The sequence below is a fragment of the Macrotis lagotis genome, chromosome 1 (genome assembly GCF_037893015.1).
Source record: "Macrotis lagotis isolate mMagLag1 chromosome 1, bilby.v1.9.chrom.fasta, whole genome shotgun sequence".
In the NCBI taxonomy this organism is placed as follows: domain Eukaryota; kingdom Metazoa; phylum Chordata; class Mammalia; order Peramelemorphia; family Peramelidae; genus Macrotis; species Macrotis lagotis.
The window spans coordinates 323,898,506-323,916,178 of NC_133658.1; the positions used below are offsets into that span (position 1 = coordinate 323,898,506).

Consider the following 17,673-nt stretch of genomic DNA (forward strand, 5'->3'; position numbering starts at 1 on the left):
ATAGTAACATATCTTAATTTCTTTTTAATGTTTGGATATTTTGTTTATATCTTTGAATAAGCCATATTGTAGAGTCCCACTTCTGGACTCCCTTATCTTCCCCAGGTGAGTGTTGGGGGGGGGGGGGGGGGACAAGTACTCCATCAAGATCTCCAAGGTCTCCATTTATTGAACCAAATACCAGTGCTTAAATACCTTTCCAGTCTCTAATCCACTCCCACTCCCATGGCACTTAGCAAAATAAGGCTCTGATGCTCAAAGGCACCAGGTGATAATAATTTACAATGCTCCAATACACAATGGTTCCCAATACCATATAAACATTTTTCTAGATTATAGAGAACAAAATGGGGAAAAAATAATGCATAAGTGTGGAAAAGTATATTGGGACCAGGTTATAAAAATTTATGTGTGGCAAACAAAAGTTGATATTTGAATCAATAAATATCCCCTAGAGTTTAATGAGTAGAGGAGCAACACATTTAGGAAAGGTTTAAGAAAGGTAATTTGCAGCTATGTGGTCATGTGGACAGTAAGTTAGAGAGGGGAAGGAGACCAATTAGGAGATTTAAAAAAAAATTTTTTTCAAAGTCACACAGCTAAGCAAGTATTAAGTGTCTGAGATTGGATTTGAACTGAGGTTCTCCTGATTCCAGGACCAGTACTTTATCCATTGTGCCACCTAGTTACCTTCACTTAGGAGATTACTGAAGTAGTTCAATAGGGTGGTGGTTGTATGTGTAGAAAAAAGATAGAGAAACTTTATGAAGATTGAAATTATAAGATTTGTCAAAGACTGATTATATAGCAAGAGAGAGAATGATAAATCAAACTTATTGTGAAAAGCCAAGTCTGTGAATCTGGGTAGAAGGATAATAGTACCCGGGACAAAAATTGGGAAGTTTGGATTAAATGAGTTTGCAGAAAAAACTTTGTTTTTGTTTAGAACTAATCCCTCCCTTAGACCTTCCCTGTAATTCTTCCTTCCTTCCTTTCCCCATTCTACCCTATTTTCTTGTAGGGTGAAATGTGTTTCTATGCCCACCTGTGATTCAATGTTTTGACCTTCGTGATTAGTTCAAATGAAAATGAGTTTCAAGTATCAGTCATTCCTCTCCATTCTCTCCTCTCTATTTATTTAGATATCTACTTATACACCTTTATTAATCTTCCTTTCCTTTCCTTTCCTTCCATTGTATTCCTACTCTTCTCTCTTTCCATTCTTTTCTCAAGCTCATCAAAGCATAACAGAACCATTTCTAGGCTTTGTCCAATTAGACTACCTCTATGACCCCTGGTGATGATAGGGTTCAGAGGCAATACATGTATCATCACCACACATTGGAATATAGATAGTTCATCTTAATTTGGTCCTTTATCTTTACTTATTAATATTTATCTTTATGTTCTCTTTATGCCTGTGGTTTTGAATTTCAGAAATTTCTTCACAACTTTGGTCTTTTTATCAGGAATGCCTGGAAATTCTCTTTCATTAAAGATCTATTTCTTCTCCTGTAACATTATACTCAGTTTTTCTGGGTAATTTACTCTTGATTTTAAGTCCCTATTTTTCTTTTTGGGGTAGAGCATATTCCATGTTATCTGCTCTTTTATTGTGATGGCTGCTAAATCATGTGTGATCCTAACTGTGGTTCCTTGAGACTTGTTTTTTCTCTGTCTCCTTGAAATTTTTTTTTCTTTCTGGAAGTTCTAGATTTTGGTGTTGATTTTCCAGAAGATTTTCATTTGGGGGTTTCTTTCGGGAGGTGATCAGAAGATTCTTTCTATTTCTACTTTGCCCTCTGGTTCTAAGAGATCTAAGAAGTTTTCTTTTAAGATTTCATGAAATATGTTCCCTAGGTCTTTTGGATCATAGTATTCATACAGTTGAAAGATGTTTAATTTTTTCTCTGATCTATTCTCCAGGCAAGTTGTTTTTACTATGAGATAGTTATATTCTTCTAGTTTTTTAGCCTTTTGAATTTGTTTTGCTATTTCTTATTGCCTCATGAAGTAATTGGCTTAAATTTTAACCATTCTAATTTTCAGAGAGTTTGTTGCTTGGGCAAATATTGTACCTCTTATGAAAAACTATTCATTTCCTTTTTCAATTCTTCCTTACATAGCTCTCATTTAGTTTCCTTTTTCTCAAGTGTTTTCATTTCATTTATAAAATGCTTGTAAAACTTTTTTAAAGCTCTTTTTAAGTCTGTTCTAGGAATTCTTGTTGAGTTTGTACTCAAGCTATATTTTTATCTGAGGTATTACTTACAGATGCTTGGAATTAATCTTTTGTTTTTATGTCTTTATGTTTTATGATGGAGTTCTTTTTTGTTTTCTTTTTCTTCCTTTCTTCCTTGTAGTGGGGGGACTCTGGACACAGAGTTGTTTTCCACTATTGCTCCTTTGGAGCAAGAGAAGGCTTAGTCCTAGTACATAGTCCATCAAACATCATGATCCATGTGCAAAGAATACTGTCTTAGTCACCCATTAGTCACAGAGACAGCCCCTGTGGCATACCCATTGGAGAATACCTGTTGCCAGGTGTTAAATCACTCTCAAGCCCCATCTTTGTCCTGCCCACTGAAAAGGTACTTTCTCTTCTCTCTTCTGGACCCTCAGTGAGTTTGGCTTGCTCTCTCTAAGCTAGTCTTCATGGTCTGGCCATGTGGCTGGATCAATATGGCCCCAGCTCCATGTGGCTGGATCTATGTTGATCTAAACTTTTCTCCTCTTCTTTTTTTCTTCTTCTGGGTTCTCTGCCCTGCCATCTCTTCCACCCTTCCCTCATCTAAGGTTCTTTTCTTTTTCCTTTTCCTTTTCAACTTGACTGCTCCTTTCCCAGCTTGTTACTCCAATATGACACCAGATTCATGTGACTGGGTCTATGTTTTCCTTTGTTCCTTATAATCAGTCTGTCCTGGGGAGGCTAGGTGGTGCAGTGGATAAAGCACCAGACCTGGAGTCAGGAATACCTGGGTTCAAATCCGGTCTCAGACACTTAATAATTACCTAGCTGTGTGGCCTTGGGCAAGCCACTTAACCCCATTTGCCTTGCAAAAAAAAAAACCTAAAAAAAAATAATCAGTCTGTCCTTTAAGTAGCTCACTATGTTATTGCTACATCAAAGAACTTAACCTGTGAATTGTGCACAACCAGTGAATTAAAATTTAAGCCTTTCTTACCTCCATGGTGAGTTTTTCCCTTAGAATGAACCAATTACTCTTTATTGAGCTGACTTAAGACTTTATGTTAGGACTGGGTTCTGCCACACCTCTGGAGGGAAAATCTGTACTGCCCCCAATGTTGCCTTCTTGGGATATTGAATGTTATGTCATTTTAGGATCTCAGGGACAGATGGAAGACCTGAAAATTTTCAGTTCTCCCAAAGTTGTCTGATCTGAGCCAAAGTCTAAATACTGACCCATTCGCCTTTTTTCCACCTCCTCCCACCTGGGTTTGGGTCTGTGTTGGAGCTGACTGCTGCAGGACTCAACAACTATTGGTTCAAAGTGACAGAACTTCAGGCTCCACTCTGGTCTTGTGTTCCTGTCTTGGTTATTCTTCTGTAGGTTGGTCTAGAGTTCAATTAAAATCCCACCTTCTCCAGGAAACCTTCCCTATCCCCTCTTAATTCTTGTGCTTTTCACTTTTTTTTCCACTTTATTTTTTATTTTTATTGAAGATACTATTTGAGTTTTACAATTTTCCCCCAATCTTGCTTCCCTCTGCTTTTCACTTTTTAATTATTTTCTTTGTAACCTATATGGAGGTTAATCAACCTAAGGAAACATGGAATAGTCCTGAGGAAAAGTTGTTTTGGAGTCAGGAAGAATTTTTTCTATAGGAAGATCATGCTTTTTCCCCATCTCCTGCCTGGAGATGTAGCTCTCAAAGTCGAGACTAAAAGGTAGAAACTTCAACCAATCCTAAAAGAAGTCTTGCCTTAGCTGAAAGATCCTAGGAGTTGAAAAGAACACGGTAACAATCCAAATGAAGAGGGTGTAATACCATCCAGTCAAACCTGTGGCTAAAAGTGGAAAAAGACTGCAATGGGAAAAAATTCCCATGGAATCTATCTATCTATCTATCTATCTATCTATCTATCTATCTATCTATCTATCTATCTATCTATCAGGCTGCTCTACCTGGGGCATTTATTATTTCTTCTGGTTTTTATACCATATTTCCATCTTTTGCCTTATCAATCTTCAAAATCAAGTTCAAATGTTTTTGCATTAAGCCCTCTCTGATCCTCCAGCCAGAAATCTTCTCTCCCTCTTTGAAACTCCTATAACATTTAGTTTGCACCACTCTTGTGGCATTTAGAGATTTTTCCTTGTTTTGCAGGCATTTGTGGAAATATTACCACCTCTACTAAAATGTCATTTATTTTTATAATAATAATAGCATTATTATAACAATTTTAACAATAGTAATAATTCACATGTATATGGCATTGTATAATTTAAGTAGTGCTTTCTTCATGCCAATATGGTATAGTATGAGGAAAGCACTTTGTATTATTTCCAAGTTCTCAAACTATAGATGAGGAAAGGGTGACCTAGAGATTCCAAACCATCTCTTATTTCCAATAGACCATGTTGCTTCACTGTTCCCTGCAGTATTGTATTCACTCTCTAGCAGAGAACTTTGTGAATAATGGGTACAAAACAAATGTTTTTTTGTATTAACGAATTCCAAATGACCAGTGCATCTATTTTTCTGATCCTTTAATTTGATTTTATTGTGTTATTGTGTTTTTATTTTATTTTAACATTGTTTACTATCTCACATTTTTTTATTTTTATTGTTTTTATTGATGTTTTATGTTCCTTATATCATAGTTATCCCTAGTATCCTATTTCTCCCCTTTTAAAGAGTCATTCTATGCCACATATTGCATTTTTAAGGAGCAAAAAAATCATCACAACAGACTGATACATTTCAAAAGTCCTAAAATATGTGCAGTGTGAAACATCTGAGGACCTCACACTTATATGAAGGGGTGAAGTAGGATTGTCCTCTCCTAGATCTTCATTAAAGTCAGGCTTGATTTTTATAATTTTTTTCTTTCTATTCACACTATAATAGTCATTGTATTTATTGTTTTCTTGGCTTTGCTTCAGTTCATGTAGATCTTTCCATGCTTCTCTATATTTATTTCATCACATACATCATTTTTTATAGTACATTAAGATTCCATTACATTTAAGTATAATAATTATTTTAGCCATTCCTCAATCTGATTATCTACTTTATTTCTAATTCTTTCTTACCACAAAATGTTCTATAAGTATTTTAGTGTATAGGGGAAACAATTATTTCCTTGGAGCATAAACTCAGTAATCTCTTTGAATCAGGAGTCTCTAATTCAAAGGGTTTGGATATTGTAGTCACTTTATTTGCATAATTCAGAATTGCTTTCCAGACTGACTGTACCATTTCACAGCTATAGCAATAATATATTAATGTACTTTCCATTCCACATCTCCTCTAACATTGAGTATTACTATTTTGGGTCATCTTTGCCAATTTGTAGGGTGTGAGGTGAAGCCTTAGAGTTGTTTTACTTTTTCATTTCTCTTATTATTAGTGATTTAAAGAATTATTTGATTTGGCTGTGGATACCTTTTTTTTTAGTTTTTTTAGTTTTTGAAAGGCAAATTGGGGTTAAGTGGCTTGCCCAAGGCCACACAGCTAGGTAATTATTAAGTGTCTGAGGCCGGATTTGAATTTAGGTACTCCTGACTCCAGGGCTGGTGCTCTAATCCAGTGTGCCACCTAACTGCCCCTTGCAATTCTTTTGAGAACTCTATTAGGGAATGGATATTAGTCATACACACACACACACACACACACACACACACACACATGTATATTGTTTATATCTTGTATAACTAAGCAATTTGATATAAAGATCCACCCCCATCCCCATTTTAGGGGCATCAATTTTGTCTGTGCACAAGTTTATCAGTTGCATGTATTCGAAGCTATAGCTATTATCTTTTGTAATTGCCTTGATCTCTTGTTTTGTTAAGAATACATCTCCTACCCATTGCAGTATACAATCAAATTTTCTTCTAATTTTTTCATATTATGATCTGTAACTAAAGGTTGCATGTCCATTTAGAAAATGTTGTGGAATATGATTAAAGGTAGTGGCCTAAGCCTTATTTTTGGCAAATTGCTTTCCAATTTTCCCAGTAGTTTTTTTTTTAACAAATAAGGAGGTTTTTCCCTCCATAATTTACATTTTTTTAAACAAATACTGAGTTATTGAGTTCCATTGTTTCTTACCACAAAATGTTCTATAAATATTTTAGTGTATGAGGGAAACAATTACTTCCTTGGAGCATAAGCGCAGTAATCTCTTTGAATCAGGAGTCTTTAATTCAAAGGGTTTGGATATTGTAGTCATTTTATTTGCATAATTCAGAATTGCTTTCCAAACTGACTATACCATTTCACAGCTGCAGCAATAATATATTAATGTACTTTCCATTCCACATCTCCTCTAACATTGAGTATTACTATTTTTGGTCATCTTTGCCAATTTGTAGGGTGTGAGGTTCCACTGATTTATTTCTCTGTGGTTGTTTTGGGGTTTTTTGCAGGACATTAGGGTTAAGTGACTTTCCCAAAGTCATATAGATAAATAAGCATTAAGAGTCTGGGGTCACATTTGAACTCAGGGCCTCTTGAGTCCAGGGCTGATGCTTTATCCACTGTGCCACCTAACTGCCCCTTTTTCTCTAGTTTTAAAAATATTATTAGTTTTTGATAGTAGCTGCTTTCTAATTTAGTTTGAGGTTTGGAAGTGTTAATTACTCTTTGTTCCTCTTTCCTTTCATCATATTACTTGATATTCTAGATTTTTTTTAACAAATTTTGTTATTAACTTACCAAGTTCTATAAAGTATCTCCTTCATAACCTGATTAACATAGCATTAAAGTATAAATTAATTTTGGAAGTATTGTCAATTTTATCAAATTATTATACAAGTTAGATAGCTCAGTAGATAGAATGCCAGACCTGGAATGAGGAAGAACTGAGTTCAAATCCAGTCTCAGACACTAGCTCTGTGACTCTGGGATGTGCCTCAGTTTTCTCTTCTGTAAAATGAGCTGGAGTATTGTATTCACAAATGTCACTCCAATATCTTGCCAGGAAAACCCCCCAAAAAAACTGTCACAAAGAGTTGAAAAAGAGTGAACAAGACTAATAAACAACAGCAAAACTGTCATGAATACCAAATATACTGCTATTTATTCTTTATCTCTTTAAAGAGCAATCTGAAGTGGAGTTGAAACCATATAATCTCTCTTGAACTTGAAAGGCTGAAGCATCCAAAGCAATTACAGAGCCTGAAGAGATTCCTAAAAGAGCAAAGAAGGTCAAAAAGATTTGAAAATACTCTAGAGCTCAAAGAAAGTGAACTTCTCCCCTCTCTTAATCTCACAAACTCCACTCAGGTTTTCATGTAGGCTTAGGGGCATTGATCTCCACCAATGAGAGGACAATCTCCTAACAATGGAACTTGGAACTGGGTTATAGTATGATTTTTTAAAAAATATTTTTCATTATTTTTCCAACTACATGCAAAGATAGTTTTCAACCATCATTTTTTGTTAAAGTTTTGAGTTTCACATTTTTCTTCCTCCCTTTTTTCTCACTTTGCTCTGACAGAAAACAATCTAGGTATTTAATTGTGTTAAATATATTCATATTAATCATGTGAAAGAAAAATCAAATCAAAAAAGGAGGAAAAACCATAATACATAAAACAAATTTTAAAACTTGAAAATAGTATGTATTATTTTACATTTAGACTCTGTAGTTGCTTCTCTGGTTAGATGGTATTTTCCATCACAAGTTCTTTAGAATTTTCTTTGATTACTGAATTGTTGAGATGAGAAAATCCATCATAGTTGATCATCATACAATGTTGCTGTTAATGTGTAAAATTATCTCCTTTTTCTACTCAGTTCATGCAAGTCTTTCCAGGCTTTTCTGAAGTTTGGCTGTTCATGGTTTCTTACAAAACAATAATATTCCAAAGTATTCATGTATTATAACTTGTTTAGCTATTCCCCAATTGATGGACATCCCCTCAATTTCCAGTTCTTTGCCACTACAAAAAGAACTGATATAAACATTTTTGTACATGTGAGTTTTTTAGCCTTTTTTGTGATCTCTTTGGGATACAGACCTATAGTGCTATTTCTTGGATCAGAGGATATTCACAGTTCTATTGCCCTTTGGGCATAATTCCAAACTGCTTTCCAGAAAGGTTGAATCAGTTCACAATTCCACCAACAATGCATTAGTGACCCAGATTTTCCACATCCCCTCCAACATTGATCATTTTCCTTTTTTATCATATAGGCCAATCTGATGGGTGTGAGGTGGTTCCTCAGAGTTGCTTCAATTTGCATTTCTCTAATCAATAATGATTTAGCATTTTTTCATATAACTATATACAACTTTAATTTCTTCATCTGAGAACTGCCTGTTCATATCCCTTGATCACAGGGGGATGACTTGTATTCTTATAAATTTGATTCAGGTATTTCTATATTTTAGAAATGAGTCCTTTATCAAAAACCCCAGCTATAAAAGTTGTTTTCTATCTTACTGCATTCCTTTTGATCTTGGTTGCGTGGGTTTTATTTGTGTGAAAACTTTTCAATTTAATGTAATCAAAATGATCCATTTTGCATTTTATAATGTTCTCTATCTCTTCTTTGGTCATAAATTGTTCCCCTTTCCATAGATATGACAGATAAACTATTCCTTGTTCTCCTAATTGACTTATGGTCTCACCTTTATCCTGTAAGGATTTTGATCTTATCTTGGTATAGGGTGTGAGGTATTGGCCTATACCTAGTTTCTGCTCTACTATCTCCCAGTTTTCCCTAGAGTTTTTTGTTGAATAGTGAGATCTTATCCCAGAAGCTAGAGTCTTTCAGTTATCAAACAGTAGATTACTATAATCATTTACTACTGTTTCTTTTGTACCCAATCTATTTCACTGATCCACCACTCTATTTCTTAGCCAGTGCCAAACAGTTTTGATGACTGTTTAATTTTGGATCTGGTATGACTAGGCCACCTTCCTTTGCATTTTTCTTTCATTAATTCCTTTGATAGTTTTAATCTTTTGTCCTCTTTGAATTTTTTCCACTATTTTTTCTAGCTTAGTAAAGTCATTTTTTGGTGATTTGGTTGGTATGGCACTGAATAAGTAATTTAATTTAGGTAGAATTATTTAGATCTGATTTTATTTGTGTGAAAAGTATTTTATAATTATTTTCATATAGTTTTTCAATTTTTATGCAAGTAGACTCCCAAGTTTTTTTATGTTGTCTGGAATTTTTCTTTCTAACTCTTGCTGCTGGACTTTGTTGGCAATATATATAGAAATGCTGATGATTTATGAAAGTTTATTTTAAATTCTGCCACTTTGCTAAAGTTGCCAAGTGTTTCAAGTAATTATCTAGGATTTTCTAAGTATAAGTATACTTTCTAAGTTCATTACCTATTCTAATTCCTTCAGTTTCTTTTTTTCTAATACAATATTGAATAATAGTGGTGATAACAGGAATCCTTGTTTCACCCCTGATCTTATTGGGAATGCTTCTAGCTTCTCTTTATTACTTATAATATTTGAATGATGGTTTTAGATATACACTGCTTATTGTTTTAAGGAAAACTTCTTTTATTCCTATGTTCTCTAGTGTTTTTAATAGGAATGGGTGCCATATTTTGTCAAAAACTTTTTAGCGTCTATTGAAATAATCAAATGATTTCTGCTAGTTTTTTTTTCTGATATGGTTAGCTTTCCTAATATTGAACCAGTCCTGCATTCCTGGAATAAATCTTACCTGATCATAGTGAATCATCCTAGTGATAGTTACATTGCTAATTTTCTTTGTAACTTTTGCAACAATATTCATAAGGGAAATTGTCTATAACTTTTTCTCTACAATATAATTATTTATATTGATTGTTGTAGAATGATCCTTGCACTCCTAGTATAAATTCTACATGATCATAATGAATTATTTCTTTGAGAAATCTCACTAATGTGTTTGATAAGATTTTGTGTAAATTTTTTGAGTTAATATTTATTAATAATATTAGTTTATAATTTTCTTTCTGTATTTTGTCTTTCTTTGGCTTAGATATTGAGGCTAATATTTCATAAAAAGCTTCTGGTAGGGTGCCTTTGTTCTCAGTTTTTGAGAATAATTTGTGAATAATTGGGACTAATTGTTCTTTTAAAGTTTGCTTGGATTTTCCTGTAATCAATTAAGACCAGGAGTTTTTTTTCCCTCCAATAGTTCCTTTAAAGCTAGATCTGTTTCCTTTTCTGAGAGTGGATTATTTAAGATTTCTATCTAATTGTTGAGTATTTTATATTTTTGAAGATATTCCTCTGTTTCTTTTGTGTTCTCAGTTTTGTTAGCATATAATTGTGCATAATCTGTTCTGATTTTTCTTTTGCTTCTGCTATTTTATTGGGTTTTTTTTTCCTTCCCTCTTTTAAAAATAAGGTTACCTGGAGCACAGTGGATAGAACACCGGACCTGAGTTCAAATCAGATCTCAGACACTTAATACTTACTTGACTGTGTGACCTCGGACAAGTCATTTAACCCCATTGCCTTGCTAAAATAAAAACAATAAGATTAAATAAAGGTTTATTAATTTATTAGTATTTTCAAAGTACAAACTTTTAGTTTTATTTATCATTTCTATTGGTACCCCCTCCCCAATTTATCTATTTCTCTCTAATCATTAAGATGTTCCCTTCTTTTTTGGGGTGGGTTTGTTTACTTTTTTAATTTTTGAAAATTCATAATCAGTTTATGAGTCTCTGTTTTTCTATCTAGGAGAAACAGTATTTTTCCCCTTGAGGACTTTTTTAGTTGCATCATAGAAATTTTGGTATGTTGTTTCATCATCATTAAAATACTTTTCTTTCACATAATTATTAATTATTTCTATGAGTTGTTCTTTAACTCAATCATTGCTAAGTATTTCATTGTTAAATCTTTATTTAGTTGTCTTTGTTTGTGGTCCCCAAATTGTTTTTATATGTTTTGGTCTATAAAAGATATAAAGTTATTTTTTAACAATAGCTCTGTGCCCTAATACAGTCACTTTTTATATAAATGCCATGTGGTACTGAGAAATATGTGTATTCTTAAGCAGTCCCATTTAGAAGTTCTATTTTTTTATCTTTAGTTCTTCAGTAATTTGTTTAGTTCCACATTTTCCTTTTTCTTCATCTTTCTTTTGGACTTATCCAAAACTGCGAGGGGACATTGAAGTCTCCCATTACTATTGTATAACTGTCTTCTTATAGTTCAGTTAATATTTTCTTCATTAATTTGGATGATAAGACATTTTGAGTATATGCTTCTTATTGCTATTAGTTTTTTTGTCTAATTAGAAAGCATTTATTCTTCTTTAATTTTTTTTTAGAAAGCATTTATTAAGTACCCACTATGTACTAGACATTATATTAGACATTAGGGGTATAAAAACTAAAATAAAATAATTCCTATCTATATTCTAATTAATTGCAAAATGAATGCAAAGTATTTTGGGGTGAAGGGGCACTACTCTGAGCCTGAGGAATCAGGAAAGACTTTATATAAGTGGTAGCATTTGAGCTGAAATTTTAAGGAATTTAGGAAATCTAAGGATGAAAGTGAATTCCAAGAACTGGGGACAACTTGTGCAAAGGCATGGAAATAGATTATCCTTTATAAGTCTAACTTTTAGGAATTCCTGCTGGGTATAAGAGGGAGAGCCCTCTCTGTTCTGAACTCAGATATGCAGTTTGAATTAGGTTCTGACCTGGGGGAGCCTGGTCTCTGATTTAGAGGGATCAGGTATTCTTTTGTCAAATTATTTGGCTCATTAAATCCCTACTCTGACACTGAAAGGATGTATTTACTTATAGCTTAGGTTATGGCTCACATCTTGATTTCCCCCCAAAATTTACTTATAGCTTTACTTATAGCTCACATCTTGGTTTTCCCCCAAATGTGGATGCAAGGATACTCAGAGTACAATATAAATTAGATCTAAGTTTAAAAGACAATGCACACTAACAGAACAACTTAAAATTTTCAGTAATGCAACTCATAACCATCATTATCATCTGTTCACAGACTGACGTCTAACTTCAACAGAACATAAAGCAGTTTGCAGTGCTACTGAGTGGACATTTTACATTTCATCTCAGTTTTGTGTTGTCTAAGTAGCTATTTTACTGGTAAAACAGCCTGGTTTGGGCTAATCCTCTTGTTGCTGGTTGTCCTCTTAAAAGGCTTTGGAACAGTTTCCAGGGACTCTCTACTCACTGCCCCTCCTGCTGTGGCACAACTGGATTTTTCAGAATACTCACTCACTTTCCTAAATTCAGGGAAGAAAAAGCACAAAAACGACTGCCAAAGCCAGGCTCAGCTGTATCTAGGCAGGGAATACATTGTAGACTCCATGTGCTCATAGTTACATAGTATAATAATAAAACACATAGTATAATAGGGATTAGGAAAATTGCTCTTTTCTCTATGCCCATCTTGGGAAGCACTTTGAAACAGTTCTCACAAGGTTCCTATAGCAAATACAAGAGAAACTCAGGTGACTATTGCTCCCTTTTGTACATCTCCTGAATCATCAATTTTTCCAGTTCAAAAGCCAGTAAAAAGAGTATTTCTTATCTCAAAGTGCAAAGGCTTTAGTTCTGAGTCAGCCTGGCCATAAACAAGTCTCCCAACTGCTCTGAAACCAGGAACTGTCCCCTCAGAGTTCACTCCAAGCATGATCTATTAGTCAGCTCTACTTTACTACCAAAGGAACAGAAAACAGGATAATCTAGTAGAACTCTAGAGGAGTGTATGTAGACTGAAGCCAGATTGGAATGGATTTTCAATGTCAAACAGAAGACTTTGAATTTCAACCTAAAGAAAATAGGTTTTTGGCCAGGGCAATGACATGGTTAGACTTGTGTGTTGAAAATATCACTTTGACAACTGTGGAAGATGCATTAAAAAAGAGTGGAATGACTTCTGAGGGCCAAGATAACTGAGTAAGCAGGAAATCATCTTACTTCTCCCATATTCATATTCAAACAACTAAAATAGTTCCTCAAAATGAATTTTGGAATGAGAACCAACAAAAAGATGGAGTGAAACAATTTCCTAGCCCAACCTTAGGTTATCTTAGGTCTGCATTAAAATAAAATAATTATTCGAGGGCAGCACTCAAAAAAAAAACAGTCTGTGTTCAGTGGACATAGCACTATGTGAGCACTCTGGGGTCAAGCTTCTTAGATATAAAAGGTTGCCTCATAACTTCCTAGAAAGTGGGGAAACAGGTGTCATCAATATAACAGATGAAGGTTGAAGGACAAAAGCAAACACAACACAGTGTAAACTAGGTGCATATTGACTTGTCTGCATCATACAGACAGAATGCATCCCACAGATTGATTGAAAATTCTGTGCAATATGTTCCATCTGTAATACTGCTTAAAAACACCAAAAAAATTGCATTGAGATTATTTATTAGTGATAGAAATAAAAAATCTAATATGCATTCCCTGCAAATTATTATTTTATTTTTTTCGCTGGTGAAAATTAAAACCAACAGGCAAGTCACATAAAATCACACTGCAGGACCATATGCCACCCATGGTCTGTATTTTGGACAGCCCTGTTCTAGCCCAACACAACCTGGGAGGTTGGCAGGAAAGATCTGTCTCATTTGAGTGAAAGGCACCCCAGTCCAGGGCAGGCACCATCCCAGAAAGCCAGCAGAACACCCTGCTTCATCAAGCCAGTGAGAGGCCTTCAGGCTCCAGCAGAGGGAAATGACCAAGGTCCCTTTTGGAGCAAGGGACAGCTAAGACCCCCTCCCAGACAGCAATCAATAGGTCTTTCATGTCTCTTCATGTGAAATAATTTATTTCAATCTACGTCTTCTTTCTGTTCCCTCTCCAGTCCTCTTTCTCACCTGTATTTTTTTTTATTCCATCCCCTCTCTAGTCATGCTACAACTATATCTTCTCTCTATGTGTATTTTTCTTACTGTACCAATACAGTTATTAAGAATTACAATTATGATATATTCCTATGGAGGGATATAAACCATTTAACATTATTGAATAACTTTTAGTTTTTTTCTTTACTGTTTACCTTTTTATGTTTCTTTTGATTCTTGTATTTGAACATTTTTCATCAGAAACGTTTGAAAGTCCCCTATTTCACTTAATGACCACTTTCCCCCCTAAAGGACTATGCTCAATTTCACCAGGTAAGTGATTCTTGGTTGTGGTCCTAACTCCTTGCCTTCTGTAATGTCATATTTAAAACATATTTAATATTAAAGCTGCTAATTATAGTGTTATTCTAACAATGACTTCCTAATATTTGAAATGCTTATTTCTGGCTGCTTGAAATATTACCTGACAGATCTATGGAGAAGGGAAGAATTTTTGATGAAACAAGACATAGAAAGCATTATGAAATGTAAAATGGACATTTTTATATATTAAATTTTTAAAATTATTGCACAGAGTCAATGCAACAAAGATTAGAAAGAAATAAGAAAACTGGGAAATAATCTTCACAGAAAGTACTTCTAATAAGCCTCATTTTTAAATATAAAGGGAATTGATTAAAATTTTTTTAAGAATACAATCTATTCACCAGTTCATAAATGGTCAAAGGATATAGACAGGTCATTTTCAAATGAAAAAGTCAAAGATATCTATAGTCATATGAAGAAATGCTCTAAATCACTATTGATTAGAGAACTGCAAATGAAAACAATTGTGTTACCACTTTACATCTATTTGGTTACTATGACAGAAAAGGAAAATAATGTTGGAGACCTGTTATACTAATATCACAGGTTTAGATTTGTGAACTGTTCCAACCATTCTGTAACATGCTCCAAGATCTATAAAACTGTGCATTACCACTTCTTGGTCTGTATCTCAAAGAAATCATAAAAATGGGAAAAAGACCTACATATAAAAAAAAATTAATAGTAGCCATTTTTGTGGTGGCAAAGAATTGGAAATTGAGGGGATGTCCATTAGTTGGGGAATGACTAAACAAGTTGTGATATATGATTTTAATGGAATACTTTTATGCCATAAGAAATGATGAGTAGGTAGATTTCAGAAAAACCTGAAAAGGTTTTTATGAACTGATGCGAAGTGGAATAGAACAGAAGAACATTATACATAATATCAAGTGACATTGTGTAATGATCAACTATGAATGACTTAACTCTTCTCAGCAATACAACAATCCAACACAATTCCTAAGGATTTATGTTGGAAAGTGCTATCCTCATCCAGAGAAAGAACTGGTAGAATCTGAATATAGATCTTGGCATACTATTTTTTTCTTTTGACCTATCTTTTCTTTCACAACAGGACTAATATGGATACATGTTTTACATGATTGCACATACATAAGCTATGTCAAATTGCTTACCATATTGGGGAGGGAGTGCTGAGGGAGGGAGGGAGGGAGATAATTTGGAACTTAAAATTCTTTTAAATGACTGTTAAAAATTATCTTTATATATAATTAAAAAAAATAAATACTATTAAAAACAAAGCAAGAAAAGACTGGAAAACAAACTAGGAGGTTACTGAAATTCTACAAACTAGAGATAATAAAGACCTAAATTAGAATGGTTTGTGGTATGAATGGAATAGAAAAGAGGCAATGGATGCAAAAGACAATGTGGAAGTAGAATCAAAAAGACTTTGCTAATGATTTTAAAGAAGAGAGTGACTAAAAGTAGTTGATTACCTGCAATAATGAAGGTATTAGCAAAAGTTACTATATTAATATAGTAATAACAAGGTCAAATATAAGGGGAAAGGAGTCATATGTAGGAAAATATTTATAGGAGCACTTTTTAGCAAAGATCTGAAGTCCAAAGATATGAGTATAAGATTACACAAATTTTGAACTAAATTTTGGTATATGAATGTATTAGAATGATGTTACACTATAAAAAATGATAAAAAAAAAAAAGAAACAATTGAGAAAAAACCTGGGAACATTTGAAATAACTGGCTTTAGGTGAGGTGAATAGGACTGGGGGAACTATAATAATTTAAAGGAAAGTGATTTTAAAAGATTTAAGAAATAAATGATATGAACTATAAGAACATGATTTCATAAGACTGATGATAAAACATGCTATATATATATGCTGGCAGAGAAATGATGGGCTTATATGAGCATGTATGGATTAACTATCCTTAAATATTAGAAGATAGAACTTTGGGGAAGGCATTGATAGGCATTGATTATGATAGAAAAAAAGAAAAAAGAACCAATAAAAATTTAAAATATACAAAAAAGTTAGAAGAATTCATAAAAGAATGCAGAAAAACAACTGGGTCTTTTTTACTATCATGTTAAATTTAATATACATTTAAATCATTCAGTACATAGTTTCATATGTAATTGTTTTGTTATGTTAATGTATTAAATATTCATATTTAAAGTAATATTTAGGTTCATAAAAAGAATTTTTTTAAAAAAATAAAGGGGTAAGAACCATATAATCTCAAAGATTCCTTCTATTTCCAACATCCTAGATTCTGAGGTCTCTAACTCAATGATCCCATGATTTTGGAAAAGAGAAGACTGTGGGAAATGAACATATGACTATATGGAAGACTCTGAAGGTTTGTTTGAATTTCTAGACTGTGGATCAAGATACTGGCTTGTGAATACTGGAAGGAAATACTTGATTTGAGACATATTGAGCTGATCAAGAGACCCTTAAAATGATGTTTAAGGGGAAGAGAAAATTTCAGATAAACATTCAGATCAGGAAATATTTGAAAAAACTGAGGATTTTAACTTGGAGAAAACTTCAGATTTTGGGGAATGGGGAGATGGCATGATTGTTGTAACAGAACCACAGCATCTTAAAATTAGAACCCCTTCTATGCCATTCTAGAAATTTGACCATCCAACCTGCTAGAATATTTCCAATAAGGCGCCTTCCTGAAGCAACTCATTCCATTTTGAGATAATTTCAAGTATTAGGGGAAAAAAATTTCCCGATATCAACCTTAAATCTCTAACTTCTACCCATTTCCTTCTATTTCTGTCTAGGAATGAAAGGTAGGGAAATAGAGTAAACTTAGGCCTTCTTCCACATGACAGTTCTAATCATGAAGATAGGTCTTTCCCTTTCTCTTCAGTCTTCTCTTCCCTAGGCTAAACATTTTAAGTTTCTTCAACAAATGCTTCAATCCTCTAAAGCAGAGTGCATGTGTGACCTTGGACAAATCTCTAAATCTGTCTGGAGCTCAGTGTCTTCACCTCTAAAATGAAGATATTGGGCTCTAGATTTATGATTTTATAAGTAGCTTGGGTTTGAGTGTTCCCACCAACCCTTTCATTTTTCTCTGGATATATTCCTAGCTACCAATGTCCTAATTAAATGTGACTTCTAGCTCTGAACTTGTGCTCTACCTCTGGCATGACCAGAGCAAAAAGTAGCAAGACAATCACTTCCCTTTTGGATATTATACTTCTCTTAATGTAACATAAGATCAAGTTAGCTTTGTTTTGGCCACCACATCCATTTGTTGACTCATTTCATCAA

The 17,673-nt window shown here is 33.8% G+C and overlaps 1 long non-coding RNA gene across 2 annotated transcripts in view; it reads left to right on the plus strand.

The window, feature by feature from the left end:
• The window catches only part of LOC141517407 (uncharacterized), a 78,526-nt gene that overhangs the window by 3,643 nt on the left and 57,210 nt on the right, over nt 1-17,673 (plus strand). For both annotated transcript variants that reach the window (XR_012476844.1, XR_012476843.1), the window contains exon 2: nt 16,652-16,741. This is a non-coding gene — a long non-coding RNA (uncharacterized LOC141517407). The remainder of the gene's footprint in view (nt 1-16,651; nt 16,742-17,673) is intronic.